This window comes from Protopterus annectens, chromosome 2.part1 (genome assembly GCF_019279795.1).
Source record: "Protopterus annectens isolate FY-2018-M chromosome 2.part1, PAN1.0, whole genome shotgun sequence".
Lineage (NCBI taxonomy): Eukaryota > Metazoa > Chordata > Ceratodontiformes > Protopteridae > Protopterus > Protopterus annectens.
In genome coordinates, this window is record NC_056729.1 from 679119933 (window position 1) to 679139728 (window position 19796).

Below are 19796 nucleotides of genomic sequence, written 5' to 3' on the forward strand. Positions count from 1 at the left end.
ATCTAAATATTATAATTAAACATCATTCCTACCACTCTAATCCCATTTTCATAAATAGTACCATAACATCTAAAATACTTGTGGGTTTTGTCATCATGTGTCTATGCAGGATGACACAATGTATTTTCCTTAAACACCATTTTTCTTAATGTTCATCATCACTTATTTATATTTTATTCCAAGTACGCATCATCACACATCTGATGTACTCAAAGCCCATCATAAAACTGCATTCCATGACAAATGTATTACTGCATTGCCACTTAATGTTGGCATCCATCCTCAAAACACCCTCTGAACATAAGCAGAGCAATGACAGTGGCCCCACTTACGGGACACTTGGCCTTAGCTGAAAGGCTAAGCGATCTCTCACCTGATGTCTTCAGTATGTGCTTGCCATGCTGCATTGTAAGAAAGCTCTAAACTATCTCATCTGTTGTCTGGATTTCTGACTGTCATGATCAAGATCTTCCTTTTTAAAGACAGAAGTAAAAGGCAAGGACAATCTAGCAAAGGACTGGACCCATGGCATCCAGACTGGTCAAAGGAGGTCTTGTAATACAAGGATCAAGTCCACATATAATATTCTGAATACCGGAATCCATGAAGATAAAGTTGTAATAAAAAAAAAAAAAAATCACACCAGCTAGATGGTTTAACTTACCAAGGACTACAATGATACCCTTGATGAGCACTTGTCAAGAGCCCCTATCTGATCTTGGCCTACTTTGTGTCAAAATACCAAGCAGCAAGATTGCATTCTTCATAAAACAAGACCTTCCTAGTAATTGAATAAGCTGGACTGCACAGCCTCCTTACCTATTACGGGACTGTGGCAGAATGGTTTACCTCTGCTCCTCCATATACAAGTACTCAGTGTTTGTCTCAGAAATTTCAGTCTACTAAACCAAAAAGTGGACATCCAGAGCAAACTTGTCTTTGAGCAAACCCAAATGCTTCCATATTTCTTCCAAACTTTGATTAGCACAGCTTTTGGCCAAACCATGGCTCTCGCAGAATGAATCGAATCATTTGTACATGACCTGAAGCCACAATTTTGAATGAGGTAGTCATGGGTCTGATTATATACCACAACCCACTCAAGATGCTTTCAGCACAATTCCGTGAAGTAGGTCAAAGAAAACTTGATTCAGTGTGTTCACTGTGATTGAACAAAGCTTCCTGCAATGTAATAGTCCACTTCTGGGGATTCCACGTGGGACTGATTGACTATAAATCAAATACAGTCATTAGATCAGATGAAAGGATCCACTTCCAAGCCCCTGGCAGAACACCAAGTTGGAAGATTTCATCTACATTGTGCCCAAACATATGGGCAATGGAGGTAACCTCCTGAACATACCCAAATCCCTTCATAATACAGGAGACAGACCATGGAATCAGAGGATTCCTTAAAAGGCAAGTTGCTAAATCAGAATTGAAAGACCAGCACTCTAAACTCATTACCAAAGGCTGGAATAGTAAGCACCTTGAACTCTGCAACCTGAAATTAAACCTCTTTGCCTGCTCTTCCAACGGAAGTGATTGGGGAGGAGAGGGAAACTGGGTCCAAGAATGCTGTCATAAAAGCATCATCAAAGGCCCAGAACACTGGGGCTACAAATAATGGGCTTTGATTATTCAAGCCAAGTAAGTCCAGGTACCCATTTTGGTCCCAGGCATCTTGTTATTCTCCCATCCGAGGTGTTCCTTCATGGGACTGTGAATATTGGCAAATAAAATATCCTTGGGAAGGGGACTAGAGAAGACTGCCTTCTTATCATTCACCTCACAACCAAAGTGAGAAGACATTTGCAACTTATGCCAAATTGACCTAGTGTTTTGAAAACAAATTCAAGTTCCCTCTGAAGAGAGCATTACTTTGCCTTTTAACAGACTGAATGACAGTAGGCTAAGATTTCTAGCACAACAAGAACTGCTACTGAGTCAGCTTTTAACAACTCTTCAAAACCAAAGATTACTGTGAAAATGGCATTCCAGATATCTGAGGCACAGGGCATGTGTGGCTTGTGTAATGGACACAGACTGTTCAAAACTTCTAAATTTCTGGAGAAGACAGGAGAATTCAGGGGCAACTGATTCTGCCACCAGAAGTGCTACTTTGGTCTAATTTGTGTCAGGATGGTTCTCAGGAAATAATAGACATAACAGGAAATAGAGTAAGAAACATCTTTCCTGTCAGACAGACAGTTGTGTTTTGGACATCAACGTCTGAGGTTTTTGTTAAAGCAGCCTTCACATCCAATATCCTTGCTACATGTAAAGAGATGCAGGATGGCATGCTAGAAGTAAGTAGTGTACTTGCATACTTCCAGACAAGTCAAACACTATTAGGCAGGGGAGAAGCCATGTATCTCTCTCATTACAGGATCATTGGATCTGTTGAATGAGCAGGAAGCAGGCTTTCAACTCCTTGGGTTAGTTTTTTTTTTTTTTTTTTTTTAAGGCCCACTCACCTTTCATTGAGTTCCTTGTGGGGTTGCTCTTTTCTGTGGCTCTTATGTGCTAAAGTACTCCCAATATAAATAGAGGCCTTTTCCAGCTCTAAAACATATGTTTGCATTAGGGCCCCCCACCTTTTCCTGCATCAGCCAGGCAACAATGCAGCTCTGATTAAATGGACATTTCTGGTGAAATCCACAGAAATCTGGTAGTCTAACATAAGCTTTGATTCTCCTAAGCAGAAAATGCACATCTTTAATAAGGATCTGATGCTTGCAATTCAAAAGGCTTTATAGGTCTTCACAAGGTACACTTTGAAAAATAGAACACGTTTCCCTCAAAGTCACTCACCAGCAATAAACAAATTTTCAATTTTATCGTAAAAATTATTCACCAATGAGGTACTAAGCTTACAAGTATTCTATATGGAGCAAGAATAGGACTGGTTAATCATAAACGTCTTGATAAGATGCACAGCAACACTGTGGTAAAACTAAAGATGGCACAGGCTGACTTGTCCTTTATATCTTCGATGTATGGAGATGCCCAATAATACTAGTACATCTGTAGGAGTTCTTGAGATAGGGTAGGATTGGCAGATATCTGCCGGTGTCTAAATCTTATATGCACTTAATACTACTGCAAGTGTGATCTATACAAGGATCATCCTACTATTTAATGCCAAAGCTATGCTTTAAACAAAATCCACAAGTGTGATAATTCTTAGAGCAATATACACTTAACTGATTTAGAGATAGATGAGACAGTCAAAGTAGAAGACAGTAAAATAAATCTCTTTACAGTTACAGAAAACTGGACATGCCTAGGTAGCAGAGCACCTTCTGCATAGTGACATTTGTCTGACATACTGCTGGGAAACTAACAGTTTCATAGGCTTCAAGAGGAGCTAAAGAGGGCAAATGTTAATGTAAGTTTTACACTGGTGCTTGGGTTACCTACAGCAATATCATCTGTAGCACAAATACATTTGTCTTTACATGAAAAAAAAAGCTTTGGAAAAAAGGTGGACCAGTTTAACTCTGCTAGTTATTGCCACCAAAAGTAATAATTTACATTGGCTTTCCATGGAACAAAATGAATGTTTATTGGGCTTTTCAGAAAAAATATTGAGATTTTGTTGCATTTTGTTAGGAAACTTTGGCTAGAAGGCTTCTGAATGCAGTTTCAGTAGGCATACATTTAAACTCTGCCTAAAGTGTTGAAAAAAGAAAAATTGGTTCCAACAACACTGGCTGATCCTTTGCCTTATAAAGGTTACATCATCAGAATGGAACTTTGGTCATAAGAGACTGCCAAGTGAAAGTTTGTGGTAAAGACTGGACATCATTCAGCAAAATAAACTCAAAGTAACTGTCTACTAAACAGGAAACTATAGCCAACATTTTTATCCATACCACTCTTTAAAGTGAAAATTATCCAAAAACTTTACTTCAGGTAGGGTTAGCAAATGAAAAAAAATTTGAAGAAGCAGAGACAGCTATGGGATTGCCATATGCTTGCTGTATTTGTTTATTAGTAGCAGTTCTTGCCATGGTGTAAGGAGGATGGTTCTTCATGCAACTGTTAGTTGTTCGGTAATTGTGTTAGCTAGTATGACAACAACAGGATTAGCCAGATACCAAAATACTTAATTTTACTGACATCTGATCAGACATGTACTGTGTAGAAGATGTGTTTTAACTAGTGAAGCTATGCCTAATTTTTTTTTTTTTTTTACTAAGAAACCATGGTGCATTCATTCAGGAAACACACATAAAGAAGAGAGGAACCATTTTGAAGGTAACTGGTTCCAGAGGGGTAGGATTTTTTTATCCAAATTGCTTAAGGAAAATAAAGTCCTGAATGGTACTGGACCCATAGCTCATTTTGAGACTGAGATGAATGACTGTGCTAAGACACAACACGTAATGTGGACAGTTCCCATCATTAAGATCCCCTGGTTACACACCTTGAGTGAAGGTTTGCCTAGAAGAATGGACCTAAAGTGGTGTCTGGAAAGATACACATCCTAGCAATGTAAATAAACCCATTACTGCACCATGCACAACACAAGAATACTATCCTCAGTGTCCAAAATAAGTCTCCTCAGGGTACTGCCAATTGATTCTATGACATTAATGACTGTACACCTGAACACACAAAAGTGAAACAAATACACAAGCAATTCAACACAAAAAAACAAGATAACAGTAGTGAAAAGAAATGCTACTTATCTTTCAAAATTTACTGAGTCAGAAAAATCTAGATTAAATAAACAAGAACCATTTTTCTTATCAAATGTTCCATATCTATGAACTCAACTTATCAGGCCTCACAGGTTGAGAGAAATAGTAATGCATTATTTAACTGCATCAGAAAATACAAATGGGATATTATAGCAATAACCCACGCCTGGGTGTGGGTAATGCTGGATTTACCCACGGTTGGCGTGGTTTGGTCCCGAGGCGGCCCGAGGGACCAAACAAAGCCAACCGTGGGTAAATCCAGCATTACCCACACCCAGAAGTGGGTTATTGCTATTATACAATGACATTATTTAAGAAAATGCCTGTTTACTGCCCTTCCGCAGCTGTCTGGTATTCTGCGGCAGTTCTGATGTACTGCGCGCCTGCGCAGTACATCAAAGCTTTGGGCAAAAGCAACGGAGAACGCAAGATCTCCCTTGCTTTTTTTTACTGTTTCGCTATGTTAAATGGGTTTAACATAGCGAGACAGCTTTAAAATAAGCAACGGATATCTCTGTTGCTTATTTTAATGCTGTCTCGCTATGTTAAACCCATTTAATATAGCGAGACAGCTTTAAAAAAAAAGCACCGGAGATCGCAAGATCTCCGTTGCTTTTTACACACTGTGTCGCTATGTTAAAGGAGTTTAACATAGCGAGACAGCTTTAAAAAAAGCAACGGAGATCTCCGTTGCTTTTTTTAAACCTGTGTCGCTATGTTAAACTCTTTTAACATAGCGAGACAGTGTTTTATACTAACAGAAAAAGTCCGGGCGACCGGACCCTTTTCCGTTAGTATACTGAGGGATTTACAACGGGCACGCTGGTTGGGCTGGCCAATCAGCGTGCACATTTTGGGGGAGGCATTGTATAATTCTGCATAGAACATGGTATCAATAAACAATTACATGATCATCTAGACACAGGATGTAGAAAACATGTTTGCTGAAAAAAACATTCGTGCAAACTTCTGAAGAGAGCTACTGAGACAAGGGGAGGCATCCCTTACATAATTATAGGCATGGTAACTCCTGCTGCAAGCAAAAGTAAACTCAAATTCCTTTAGCCAGATGACACACTTGCTGCTTTTCTATACATAATCAAACACAACAAAACCTGTCAGGTATGCTAAGAAAATGATACCACATAGACACCTCTGTCCTAGGGTGCATGGTGATCACCTGCAGTGGTACCAGTTCACAAAGAAGGGAACCACTAATGAGACACCAGCAGTGTTAGATCCATCACCCTGATCAGTATTATTATAATAAAATTATGGAGACTGTTATAATGGCAAAAAAGACAAATTATGATTACAGAATAACTATTCAAAGAATTAAAAAGAAGCCATTAAGATCTACAGGAAACAGGCAATTTCAGCTTTGACTAGTCTAGGTCTATTAAGAGTCAGAAATGCATAATTTGTACCCCATTTCATTCTCAAGAACAAGACTGTGCATCATACAGAGGACTTTACTAATTCATACCTCACTGATTTCACTAGTTATTAAATACAGTCCTGAATTTTGTAACCTTCAAATAAGTTAAGTAAAAGTTCTTCAAAAGGTACAATAATTTCTTGCAGTCTAAATGACACTGGCAGCTAGCAACTAAATTAATGGCACACAGGGAAGCTTGCAAGATCAGCAACACTGCTAATTAAATGTCTGCATGTAAATTTCTTGGCAAACTGACTCAACTAGCACTTAATGAAATCTTCCTTGATGAATAAAAACCCACTGCTGGGTCCTACCAAAATGTACTGGCACAAGGTGACTTCATAATGATCCTATAAGTCCCATCGACTTTCAAGCCAGAGGAGGCTCCCAGTTGTTTTGCTAGCTAGAGGCCACTTTTCCTGAGGCAGACATATAAAACATTCAGGCAAAACAGATACTAAAACCTTTAATAACATGACTCAAATGCAACCCTCTAGCTTTGGGAAAGACAGATCAGAGCTAAGTAATTCAAGTGTGACAAATGAAAGTAAAAGCAAGATGAACAATACCTAAAACGCAGCAGTCACAATCAAAACTGCTTTAACCAAAACTGTCATCTCCTTAGAACTCTGCAACAAAGTCTAATGAAGGCCAAGCAGAAATACCAGTCGGGTTCACTTTCAAGAAAAAAGCAACTTAAGGCTCACGCCTTAAAAAGTACCACACCTCGGCAAATAAATATTCATGGTGGACCCAGAAAATGGTACCATCCATTCCCTTCCTTTGATAGCATTTGTCTGATATCGATAAAGAATGAAGAACTTCTCTTTCATAGCTACTACTTATATATACTATGGTCTTAAAGTCAGTATTAGCAAAATTCTAATACCTTTAAATATCATAAATTAAACACTCAGCTCTGGAAGATTGTTTAAATTACCTTCAATGCTTACATTATCGGGGACAAAAGTATTAAATAGCCTACAATCAGCATAGTGCCAAGAAGTGCTCAACAAAACAGCGATGTTCAAAACAAAGAGGATTCTGTTTTTATATTGGAAGGCATTCCTGTGGCCTCCTGGGGTCATTAGTAGGAAGAATTCTACTTATCAAATGAGTTATGGAAAGGAAAGGGCTTGAGACCGTCTAAAGAAAAGATACAAACCTCTAAAAGATATAGAAGGTAAAAAGTTTACCAGTTAAAATAGCACCAAGATGCTACTCTTTGCTGACAGAGTTAAGCAAATGGGCCTGGTCCACAGGAAGCAAAAAGGATACTTACATTGCAGTACAAAGTGGAGTGACAGCTTTACCATCCCTGTAGTGTTAGATCACAAGACTTGATATATTCCCTTTAACAGGCAAGTAAAATGGCTTTCTTCTTTTCCATTACACAGAAAAGACGAATTAAAAAGGAAAGCATTTGAACTAGAAGACCTAGGGGATGAAAAATATTAACAGAGCAGAACCAAAAATCACACAGCCAGCATACTGAGTCTCTTCTGATGAATGCCAACTTCACTGGTGCACAGAAATAAAACACCAACTACAAACTTTGGTAATATGCATTTAATTACTGGCACAGGTAATGGCGGGAGGTAGAGACGGCGTCGCTATCTTGGGGGAAGCAGGCACGTGTTACGAGAGTCCATAATCCCTTCAAAGCTTGAAGGATAAGCAAAGCACAGAGCAATCCTGGGACATGCATTTGACTCAAAAGAAGACAGCTCAGAAGCCTTCAACTGCAGGAACATCTGCCATTCAAGGGAGGGATTAGGGACATAATAGAAACACCATTATTGAGATGTTAACACTCCAGTTCTTTAACATGCAGAAATGCTTTTAGGTTGAGTTTTTCTTCAAGGCAGTGCAGAATGAATTTTACACCTTCAAGACATGTAGTCTCAGTCATTTACTCTGTCTTGAAGGAATTATTGTGAAAACCTGATGACTGCATGTGGCTGACTGCCTGTTTCAACAAATATAAATTTATAAGTCAATTAATGAATTGCTGGTCCCCCACAATCAATACATTTTAGCTGTAAAATCTATTTTGCAAAATATTTAAAGGCAAATAAAGTGTGGTCATCTTATTGCCTACGTTTTGTACTGTATAATGATGTTACTGTTTTTGTGCAGGTCAGTAGTGTTGTATTGTATGCATCTTGTAACCATATAGTTGGGCCACTAAAACATACACAAATTCACTTTTACAAACTTATCAGTTTGTATTCAATGTTTAAACAGTCAAGCTATTTAAACTTCTGTAGTATTCATGTCCTTTCAGGATTAAGCATTTATGTTAGGAAAAACTTTCAATAAGGTGAAAAGGGAAATTTTCAACTCTTCTCAAATCTATTACAGCAATAACTGACATCTATCTGGTATACTGAAGATTTACCCATGGTTGGTGTGGTTTAATCACGAGGGCGAAGCCTGAGTGATTAAACAAAGATGAATGCAGGTAAATCTTCAATATACCACAGCACAGAGTCAGTTATTGCTATTATACAATGACATTATTTACGATATAAATTACTTACTTTTCTTAATGTCATTGTATGATGGCTCCGTGGTGTACTTCCCCTTTCCTAAGATATCTTGCTGTCTTTTTTTTTTTTTTTGATGTAATGCACATGCATATGGGACCTTCATTCCCACGCGTATATCAAGTGCTGTGTGACGGGTGTTGTATATAGGAAGCAACGGAGAAAGGAAGATCTTTGTTGCTGTTTTTTAAGATACCAGACACTTTGAAGGTATGGACAGAAGGTACATAGAGGCTAGTTCCCAGAGTCTATATCAATAATGATAGAGGCACTCTGGAACTAACGTTGGCCAGCAAGATGCCAGGGCACTTGTATGGGCTAGGCTTGTAAAGGCTCCAGGGCCATTAGCCTAGTACACACCTATGAACCTATAAAAGGATAATCAAGTACGTTTCTCTAGTTTTTCAGAATGAGCGTCTTCTGTGTGGAGACATGCGTGAATGGGCATACCTTTGTTGAAGGTTGTGCATCAGGGCCGGCAACTCGGCACGTAAAAATCTACTAACAATCATTAGCGGACCAGAGTTCCGCTGTGGCGACCCCTAACCAGGAAAAGCCGAAAGACACAACAACCTGATTATTCTTTTATTTTTGTCAGTCCCATCTCCCTCATTGGTTTCAAGTGTCTGGTTTTGCAAGTTTGTTTATTTAGTTTTTAAGGGAAAGAAAGTGAAATTTTTATGGCATACATTAATGAAAAAAGTCTGGGCGACTGGACCTTTTTCCATTAGTATATGCTCAGATTTACAACGGGCACACTGCTTGGGCTGATCAATCAGCGTGCTTGTTTTGGAATGCTAATGGTCAGTCATTGTATAATATTCAATAATCTGTCAAAGTCAAATCTCTCTGTTACTTTTCTATGCAAGGATTTCTGTGAATAAAATCAGTAACACTAAAAGTGATGAAATGGAGCTTAGAATAAGTTAGCTAAGCTGATTTAGTAGGTCTCTCTAACATTTTATTTATTTATTTATTTATTTTATATTTGGTAACCGGGAAATTCCAAATGGACCAGGTCGATTTACAGCGGAGGCCTGGGAAGAAAAGCTCCAAAACATTGTTACAAAAAACAAAACAAGAGAAGCAAATTTATACAGTGTTATACAAAGGCCATTTAAATACTACAACATGGAGTTGGACATTTTAACAGACAAACACTGAAAATATATAAAATAAATTGGAAAAGACATTTTCCAGGAGAAACAGTCAGGAATTCCATTTAATGTGCAGGTGTATAATGATTGTGACAAAAAAAGGAGCAATGGTGTGGGAAAAGAGCGCTTTGCCTGCAGTATTGTTTGCCCTGGAGATGCAGAGGAGAGATTTTGTCACTAGATCGGAGATGCCGATTTGCAGTGTAATGGGCAAGACTTTTGGATATAGATAGGTTTTTTTCAGGGTACTTAAGGATGTTGTATGCAGTAACTAAGCTGGTGGTAGTTAAGTAGTTGTGGTAACTCTAGCCATTTTAGTTCTTTTAGTGCAACACAGTGATGTGTTCTGTAAATGGAGTCTGTAGCAAACTTGGCTATCTTATTGTAACAGGATCCTAACTTGTTTAGGTTAGTTTTTCTAATATGGGTGAAAATAGGTGCTGCATATAGTAGTGTGGGCAGAAGGTGATTCTGGGCAAGGGTGACTCTTGCTTGGTGTGAGAGAAAGTTTTTGTGCCTATATAGTGCGCCCATTTTTTTGTGAACCAATTTAATGATTTGTGAGATGTGGATATCAAAGTGAAGATTGTTGTCAATTTCAATACCAAGAAGTTTGGTGTGGTCAGAAGGGGAGATGGTAGTGCCATTTTTAGAGGTGATGGAAAAGGAGAGAAGAACTTTTGATTTATTAGGGGAAAATAGTAGTTTTGTCTTATTGGGGTTTAGGATTAGTTGGATACCTGAGATCCATTTTTCTACAGAGTTAAAGGTATACTGGGTAAGTTGCTGTAGAATGGTTGGAGTTGATGCAGTGCAGATAAGGGTTGAATCATCTGCGTATTGAATAAGTGTGCCATGCTAGGTAGAGCTATTCAGGTTGTTTGTGAAAACAGAAAAGAGAAGTGGGCCCAGTATAGAGCCTTGTGGGACTCCTATGGTAGTTGGAAGTTGGGGGGATAGTGCTCCTTGCCATTGGACAGACTTGTTGCCTGTCAGATAAGTAGCTTCTGAACCAGGCTATGGTAGATGGGGTGAAAGATAGTGAGGCTAGAGAATCTAGCAGAACTGAGTGAGAGACCATGTCAAATGCCTTTGAAAGGTCCAAGAAAATGGCTGATGTATATTTGTGGTTATTCCTGTGAAGGTTAACTAGATTAGAGAATGAAAGAAGAGCAGTGGTTGTGCCGTGATGAGGGCAGAAGCCATGTTTGTCTGGTAGAGAGGAGCTAATGAGTGTTCAGGAATTTCATGACTTGCAAATTTATTAAACAGTTGACCTCATTCAAGTAGATTTAATTATATATATAGTTTCCATAACATAAGTAAAATATTTAATGTAATAAACTGAAAAACTTATTTTGCACAGAAAATTGTTTTTCAGTGGCCTTGTATATGCCATGCACAATGTCTGCAAACTTGCACAAGTGGTTTTAATGTATTAAATTTGTTGACCAGGTTGGTGGACTAGTCATTAGACCATTTTTGCTGATGACTCAGACCAGATGTGCAGTTAAAAATGTCAAACAATTACTGCTCTGTAATACTCTATACTGCACAATGTGTGTAATGTAAATAATTACACAGAAAAATGTTTTATGCTAATACCATATGAATACAGGAATCAGATAAAGTTACAATTTAAAGGATACTTTTCAAAGAACAGTGTGCAAGTAGCACTTTATTGAAACAAAACATTTTAGTGGCAAAAAAATATATAAAATAGTATGGGTAGAAAGCACTGTTAAAGGATTCATTGGGGAGAAAGCATTTTTTAAAGGATTTTGTTGATAATGCGGGGCTCTTACTTTGAACTTTACATAGTATAGAGTCAATATCAAGTGAAACAATTGAAGGAACCAGTTCTGAGGTTCTGCCCACAATAAACACTGTTTTAAACATTCCAACACAAAGCTATCCTGTGTGGGATTCATTCCCCGCATGAAATTCCAGCTTAAAATAGGTGCATCTTCACTAAATATTCAACACGAGGCCCATATTATTACAAACGAAGCCTTACTTTTCTAGCACAGTTTTTCAGCAGTAGCTTCACATATGAAACAGAGAACTGTTTAAGCAATTTTATGTACTTGGGTTTGTTACTGTGCTTGCCCGTTAAGTCCTTGCAACTGTAACCGCACTTGGCTGTTGGGTCTAGGTTCTTTTTGAAAAAGGTTCTTGGACCAGTTCACTTACCAGGTTAACAAAATAAAATATATTTCAACATACTCACTTTCTAGAAGAAAAACCTGTAATGCCTTGCAAACTGCGATACAAATATTAAAGAATTACAGGTTTAAAACGTACCTCCCTGAACAGTGGAGCAAAATTCCATTACTTTTGTTTTAAGCAAGAAACATTTTTTATTTATTTATTTTTTTATTTATTTATCATTTGTTGACCGTGAATGTCCGACTAGGTTCCACAGAGCCTGTTTTCAGCGGAGGCCCGGGGAGAAATGCTCCAGATGCATGTCTTTGGAATGTGGGAGGAAACCGGAGTACCTGGAGGAAACCCACGCGAACACAGGGAGAACATGCAAACTCCACACAGAAGGCACCCCATCCGAGAATCGAACCGGTGAACCTCTTGCTGTGAGGTGACAATGTTAACCACTGCACCACTGCGCCGCCCATCTTTATTCACATCTTTATCACTTGACAGACAATAATACATTTATATAAATGAAAAAAAACATACTGATGTAGTAACTTACAAGCATTATACATCACAAACCATACTGACATAATTTTAATTGCAAACATTATACATATCTTATAATCTACCCAATCATTTTCAGTCAGACATTATATAGCTCTTTCAAATCCTGCCTTCTTTTAAACTTCATTCCTCCCCTGTATGTACTGTTCCCACAATTTCCCATTTTTTCCCTATTTAATCTGCTTTTACCCTTTTCTCAAGATACTAATTCCAGTTATTTTATCTGTTACTATATTCACTTCTTCAAGTACAGCTGGTTTAGACATTTTCTAGTTATTGCTTTTTTGGCAGACACCATAATTAGACTTCGCAAGACTTTACCATGTCTAGGCAATTCCAATTCTGTATCATAGCTCAGAAAAATAATTTCCCTAGATGCACCAATTTGCTCAGCCAGCACCTCTGATACAGAAGTCTGCAGAGAATTGTCTGCCAACTCATTACACTCCCAGAAAATATGTTTCGATTACCTCTTTCTTCCCCATCACACACCCATTTGCTGTCTACCTGAGGACAAATTCTCCGGAGTCTACTTCAGGTATAAAAATACCTTATGTAAACATTTTCAAGCAAAAATCATAAATCTTTTAGATTTTGTTGCATATTTTGGAGAGCTGCATATATCCTCCCATTGTTTCTTTGTGAATTGCTTATCCAATCTCTTTTCCCAACCCTTTCTAAGCTCCTCTGATTGATTCTTATAGCCATCATGCAATCTTTTATATGGTCTACTAATTATTCCTTTTTTTTAACAGGAGTATCTGTTCTCGATTCTACCAAATACTCTACCGGTGTTGGTCTTTCGTTCAGGACCCCCTATTTCTTTCTCTTTGCCTATACTCAGATGTCAATCCTTGACAGGAAAGGCAATCTCTAACCAGTAGCCAAAATAAACTGTTGGTGTATTTCCATTCTGTATATCTTTCCCTCTCTAGTTATTTGCTCCCAATACCTTGGTTCCTTTGCCAGTTTTCTCCAATATATTCCAGTCCCCTCTTGCCTATTATCTGCATCTCTAATTGCAGTCATCCCTATCAGCAGAATCTCATTTCGCCATTCCCATGCTGGCTTAGTTCTTAAAATACTTTCTGCTACTTTATGAATATAATATTCTGTATGATTGCTATTCTCCTTAAAGATTTGCTTCCAAACCCCAGTCTCTCCTTGTTTTTTGAGCTTCCCCTGTTTCATCATCATCATCCCTTTCCACTTTGAATTATACATTTCTGCTTGTGCTATGTATAGGAGCCTTAACTATGTAGCTATGAAATACCCATTCAAATCAAGTAATCCCATTCAGCCTTGTTCTTTTGGAAGAATCAGCTCATCCCACTTCACTCTTGCAATCTTTCCCTCCCAGATAAAATCCTACAGCTCTTTATTGTTATTCACAACTTCTCAGGTTGATAAAAATATGACTAACTTGTGTACAAGACTAAAGGGACTAAAACCATTTTAACTGCTTGCATCTTACTATCCATATTCATGTAACAGTGCTTCCAGTTTCTCAGTTTTTGTATTATTTTTTAGTCCCTTCCCACATATCCTTAGCTGCCACACTGGAATCATTGTTAATCCATACTCCTAAGTACTTCATTTTATCATGCCCCCATAAATATGGATATTGCTGAACCAATTCGTGTGTGGGTACATAATTTACCACCATTGCCTTTTTTTAGTTTCGTTAGTTTTGCATCCTGAAAAAAACTAAAATGGTCTCAATGTTTCACAACACTGATATGTCCTTATTATCATCTGCAAATACATCCAGCTCTTCTTGGCTACTATGCCAATTACATTCTTGAATTTGAGTCCTTTATTTTCATTGCCCATAGTTTTAATATAATGCAAAGAGATGGGAAAGGACAAACCTGCCTAGTTCCTCTGCTGAAGCAGAAATTATGAGAGGAAACCACCCACTTTAACTTTCGCCTCTAATCCCTCACATATCCTAATCAACCTTATAATTTTATCAGGGAATGCAAATGTTTCCATTGTCCTGATCATAATGTCACAGCTTACTCTGTCAAATGCTTTCACTGCATCAAAACCCACCAACAAAAGTGGTATTTTCTTACATTCTGTTTCCCTCTGGATCATCAATGTTCTGATAATGTTGTAAAACGCTTGCCTGCCCTCCAGAAAACCACAGTGATTATCTATCAATTGTGGCATCACTTATGCCATTCATTTAGCCACTATAGACAAATATTTTATAATCATGGTTTAGTATTGAAATGGCCTGAATAAAGCTGGATCTGATGGGTCTTTAATGTCTTTGGGTATTACAGCTACCACTGCTCATTTCCAGGATGTTGGTACTTCTCTTAAACTACTGTTTAAAAAAACCTTCCAGATCATCTCCTAGCTTCTGAACTCCCACAGGAATACCATCTATATTCCTGGGGTCTTTCTTGTGGATTGGTTATCATAATTTTTATCTCCTCCTAGCCTAACTGTTGGTAATTGAGCGGCATTTACCTCTAACCTTGGCATATTTAATTCTTCCATAAACATTTCCATTGGTATCTTTCCTTCATTTCTATATTTCTCTGCTTTATACAGACTTTCACAAAATTTCCAAAACATTTCTAATACCTCTACAGGATCTCATCTCCCTTGTCACAGAATCCCTAAGCTTGGTGACAGCCCTTTATACTTTCTGCTGCCAGAGTTATTCTGCTAAAAGTTTCTGTGCTTTAGAGTTATCAAAAATACTTTTTAATGCAATGATGCTTTCTGTAATGCCTTCAAATGGCAATGGTCTCAGATAAATACAAAAAAGTGAACTATATTAAAAATGTAGAGTGCAAAAAGCTATGGTACAGGAGATGCTCGGAAAGTACTGAATATGGGAATGTAATAAAGTTTTTTCAGGATGGTTATTCAGCAGAATATCTGGGGCAAAGGAAAAGAGGCATACTTATATTAATTGCAAGATGAGCTCCAAAAATGATAGAAGAGAATAAATAACTATAAGGGCAGATTTGTAGTACTAAGGGGCTACTAGCAAGGAAGGAGGACTGTAATGGCATGCATTTATATTCTACCTAAAATGGCTGTAATGGAGCTTAAGAAAATTCTGGGAGAAATCAGTTTTCAGCAAGGATTACTACTTACAAGTGGGGACTGGAATTTGATTTGCAGCAGTGAAGATATGTATGGGGGGCCCAGAAGGGAATGTATAACAAAGGAAGGTAGATTTTTGAAGACATTTATGAATGCATTTGGCATAGATGATGTGAATTCAGTAATAGGAGTTTGGATTGAATTTACATATTATTCCCCAAAATACAAAAACTGGGCTACACTAGACAGAATTTACATTTCACAGGAACATATGCATTTAATTGAAGGTCTTGATAATACCCAACAACTATTTCAGATCATGGACCCATAACTACTAAAATAAGAACACAGGTTAATGAAATAAATGTTCGACACTGGCGCTTTCCCACTTGTCTGTTGAAAAGAGAGGAATTTAAGGAATGAGTAGTAGAGATCATTCAGGAGCTATTCAAGGACAGAAATTACTTCTGAAAATATAGCTAGAGTGTGTGATAAAATTAAGGTGGAGTTTAAAAGCAGTGTGGAAATAAATGAAAGGGATTCATGGTTAATAAGTAGCAAGAATTATTTAGAGGACTGACAAATGTTACAGTACTGCAGAATTGAGGGAATCTCACAGAACAAGATCAACTGCAGAATGCTAAGCATAAAATAAGGGATTACCTCAATAATGTACACAAGTTTAGAAGGATTTTGGTTAAGCAAATGTTTTTTGGTAACACCAGAGCACACAAACTTCTAGCATGAAGACTCAACCAGAAGAAAGTAGAAAGGGCTGTCACCAAGCTTAGGGAGCCTACAACAAGGAAGGTAACAAGATATCCTGTAGCGGTATGAATTGTTTCAGCAGGTGGGTTTTATTTATGCATTATTTTATTTTTTCCAATGCAGTGCATTTAATTTACAAATTATGTTATTTCCCGGGAAACTAACCACTTGACCACCACTGAGGAATATAACAATTTGTAAATTAAACTCACCATATTGGAAAAAATAAAATACGTAAATAAAACCCACCGATGCTGGGGAGGCTTCACCCCACCCCCACCCCTTACATAAATATAACTGTGAGATTGCACTATAGTGAAGGAAAGGGCAAAGTTCATCAGTGGTGGCCAAGTGGTTAGTTTCCCAGAGACAAAATTTGCCATTCTGAGAGTTTGCTGTTGTAAATAGTCAATGTTGTGGTCTCATCGTTACAAGAGTTACCTTTCTGGTAAGTCAACCTTTCAAGTAAAACTGCAGTTAAAATGTTTTAGTATCATTAGTCGTATACACACGTCAAACATATTTTTATCAACCAGAGGAGAAGTAGTGGGTAGCAATTAATAAAGAGTTGAAGGACTTTATCTAGAAGGGGAAGACAAGAGTCAAGTAGAATAAACAGATTCTTCCAGTAGAACAGGGCGGAGTGGGATTACCCAATTTGAATGGGGTATTTCAGAGCTACACAGTTAAAGCTCCTATACATAGCACAAGCAGAAAATTATAATTCAAAATGAAAAGGGATGATGATTAAAACAGGCGGGAAGTTCAAGAAAGAAGGAGAAACTGGGATATTGGATGCAGGCCTTTAAGGAAAGTAACAGCAATCATACAGAATACTATATCTATAAAACAGCAGAAAGCATCCTAAGAACTAAGCCAGCAAGGGAATGGAGAAAGGAGATTCTGTCAATAGGGATGACTACAATAAGGGATATAGATAACAGGCAAGAAGGGGCTGGAATTTATTGGAGAAAACTGGCAAAAGAACCCATGTATCGGGACCAAATAACTAGAGGGGGAAAGATGATAGAATGTGAATACACCATTAATTTATTTGGACTGCAGGTTATAGTCACCTTCCCTATCAATGGATTAATGTCAGAGTATAGGTAGAGAGAAAGAAATATGGGGGTTATAAACAAAAGACCAGCACTGGTAGAGGTTTTAGTAGAATCTAGAACAGAAGCTGCCATTAAAGGAATAATTAGTAGAGCAGATAATATATACTGCATGAGAACTATAAGATTCAATCAGAGGAGGTTAGAAAGGATTGGGAAGAGAAAATGGATAATCAATTCACAAATAATTGGAGGATATACGTGTATATCTCCCAAACATGCAACAGAATTTAGAAGACTTAGGATTTTTGCTTGAAAATGTTTACCTAAATTTATTTATTATATTATTTATTTATTCCAGTTTGATTACCGGGGAAGTCCACTGGGCCCGGGGAGAAAAGCTCCACAATACATAGTTTAGTTACAAGAATAATTACAAAGAAACTTTGCATTACAAACAGCAGTTAGCATTCAAAAAGAAAAGAGAACAACAATTACAATTTTGCAAAAACCACCAAAGGAAGGTACAAAACTCTATTTGTAATACCACGAAAGAAAGACTCCACTGCACGTCTGGATAAATATTTAATCCACTTGAAGGTAAAACACAACACAATTAGTTTTCTCTAGCGCCTCGGCAAAACTTGCCTTTACAGAGTAAAAAAACAATTACAATTTTGTTTAGGTATGAAAGGCAGTCATAGCCTGGTGGCTAGATTTTACAGTTCAGTTATTTATACAATGTACATTTGTGAGAGAGGTTAGCTAGGTGAGGAGGTTAGCCAGGTGTAACAGAGGAGGAAAGCTTAAGAGATATGGGGTGAAGAGTACAGTTGCCTTTTCTGTTTAAATAAAGGTAGGAATGAAGAAGAGTTTTAAAGTTTTCAAGGTTGTCACAGGTCCTGAGTGAGGGGGGAAAAGCACATTCCATTTTTTAGCTTAGGAAAAGGATAGCAGAAGCTGACCAGATGGGCGCTTGGGTACTTGAATGGTGATTAGGTTTTGGTGGGTAGATCTAAGGGTTCTGTGAGGGGTATAAGGTTAAAGAACATGGGATAGTGCAGTGCACTTAGTAGGTTGGAACAGTAGTCTGTGGACTGTGGTGATTTGGAGAAAGTCCAGTTAGTTGGGCAGTTCAAGCCAATTTAATGAGTGAAGGGACGAACAGTGATGAGAGGAGGAGTTGGCTTTGGTAACAAATCTGGAGATTTATTGTAACATACTTCCAGTTTGGAAGAGTGTGTGGTGGATAAATTAGTAAGCAGAAGGGCGCCATACAGTAGAGAGGGAAGGAGACAGGTTGTGGCGAGTGTCAGTCTGGTAGCAAGAGTGAAGAAGTAGTTGTTTCTATAAAGTAGGCAGAGTTTTATGTGGGGTTTTTTTTTATGTTCAGCTCGACGTGAGTATTAAATTTTAGGTGTTCATCAATGGTGACACCAAGAAGTTTGGCGGAGGGAACGACCTCTATAATGGAGTTGTTAAGGCTGGTTATTTGGACTGAATTTTTAACAATAAGGGAGGATTTTGTAGGAGAGAATAGAAGGATTTTAGTTTTATTGGTATTTAGTGAGAGGTGATTTTGGAGTATCCAGTTTTCGGTGGTAGAGAAGGCTGTTTGCGTCAGTAATTGGAGATCTGTTAGGTTAGACGCACAGCAGATCAACGTAGAATCGTCAGCATATTGCACAATATTGGTATTAGGTATGGCTTTGTGAAAGTAGTTAATAAAGATAATGAATTGATTGATGTTAATAAAGACATTTTTATACACCAAGTAGACTCCAAATAATTTTCCCTCAAGTAGACAGCAAAATTGGAGGTGTGAAGGGGAAGAAAGAGGTAAGTAGGAACATATTTTCTGGGAGTGCAGTGAGTTGGCGGACTTTAAGGATTCCCTGCAAGATGCACTGTCGGAAATACAGAGTGGGCAGATTGGTGTGATGAGGCAGATTATATTTCTGATCTATGATACCTTGTCGGGGCAATTCCGATTCTGTAAGACCTTACTGTGCCTAATCAAGGTGGCTGCCAAAAAGCAATTACTAGAAAATGGAAATCAACCAACTATACTACAAGTAGTGAATATAGTAACAGAGATAAAACAACTGGAATTGTGATCTTTAGAAAAGGGAATGGGTCAGTATGGTTTGTGATGTAAAATACTTGCAAAGTACAGTTGTGTACACTTACCATACATGTAGATGTTCGAGTGTCTTCACTGGTGCAGTCATGACTGTGGGGTTCTCCCCTGCCGGCAGGCAGTCCTCGGTCGGCCAGAATCCCAAAGTCTGGGTCCGGCGTCGGCTGTTCAACCATGCTCCCTGACGTCA

General features: G+C 38.0%; 1 protein-coding gene across 3 annotated transcripts in view; it reads right to left on the bottom strand.

Annotated features, from left to right (window-relative positions):
• Positions 1 to 19796, bottom strand: part of MTUS1 (microtubule associated scaffold protein 1) — a 2531455-nt gene that overhangs the window by 462846 nt on the left and 2048813 nt on the right. The gene's annotated exons all lie outside the window — the stretch shown is intronic.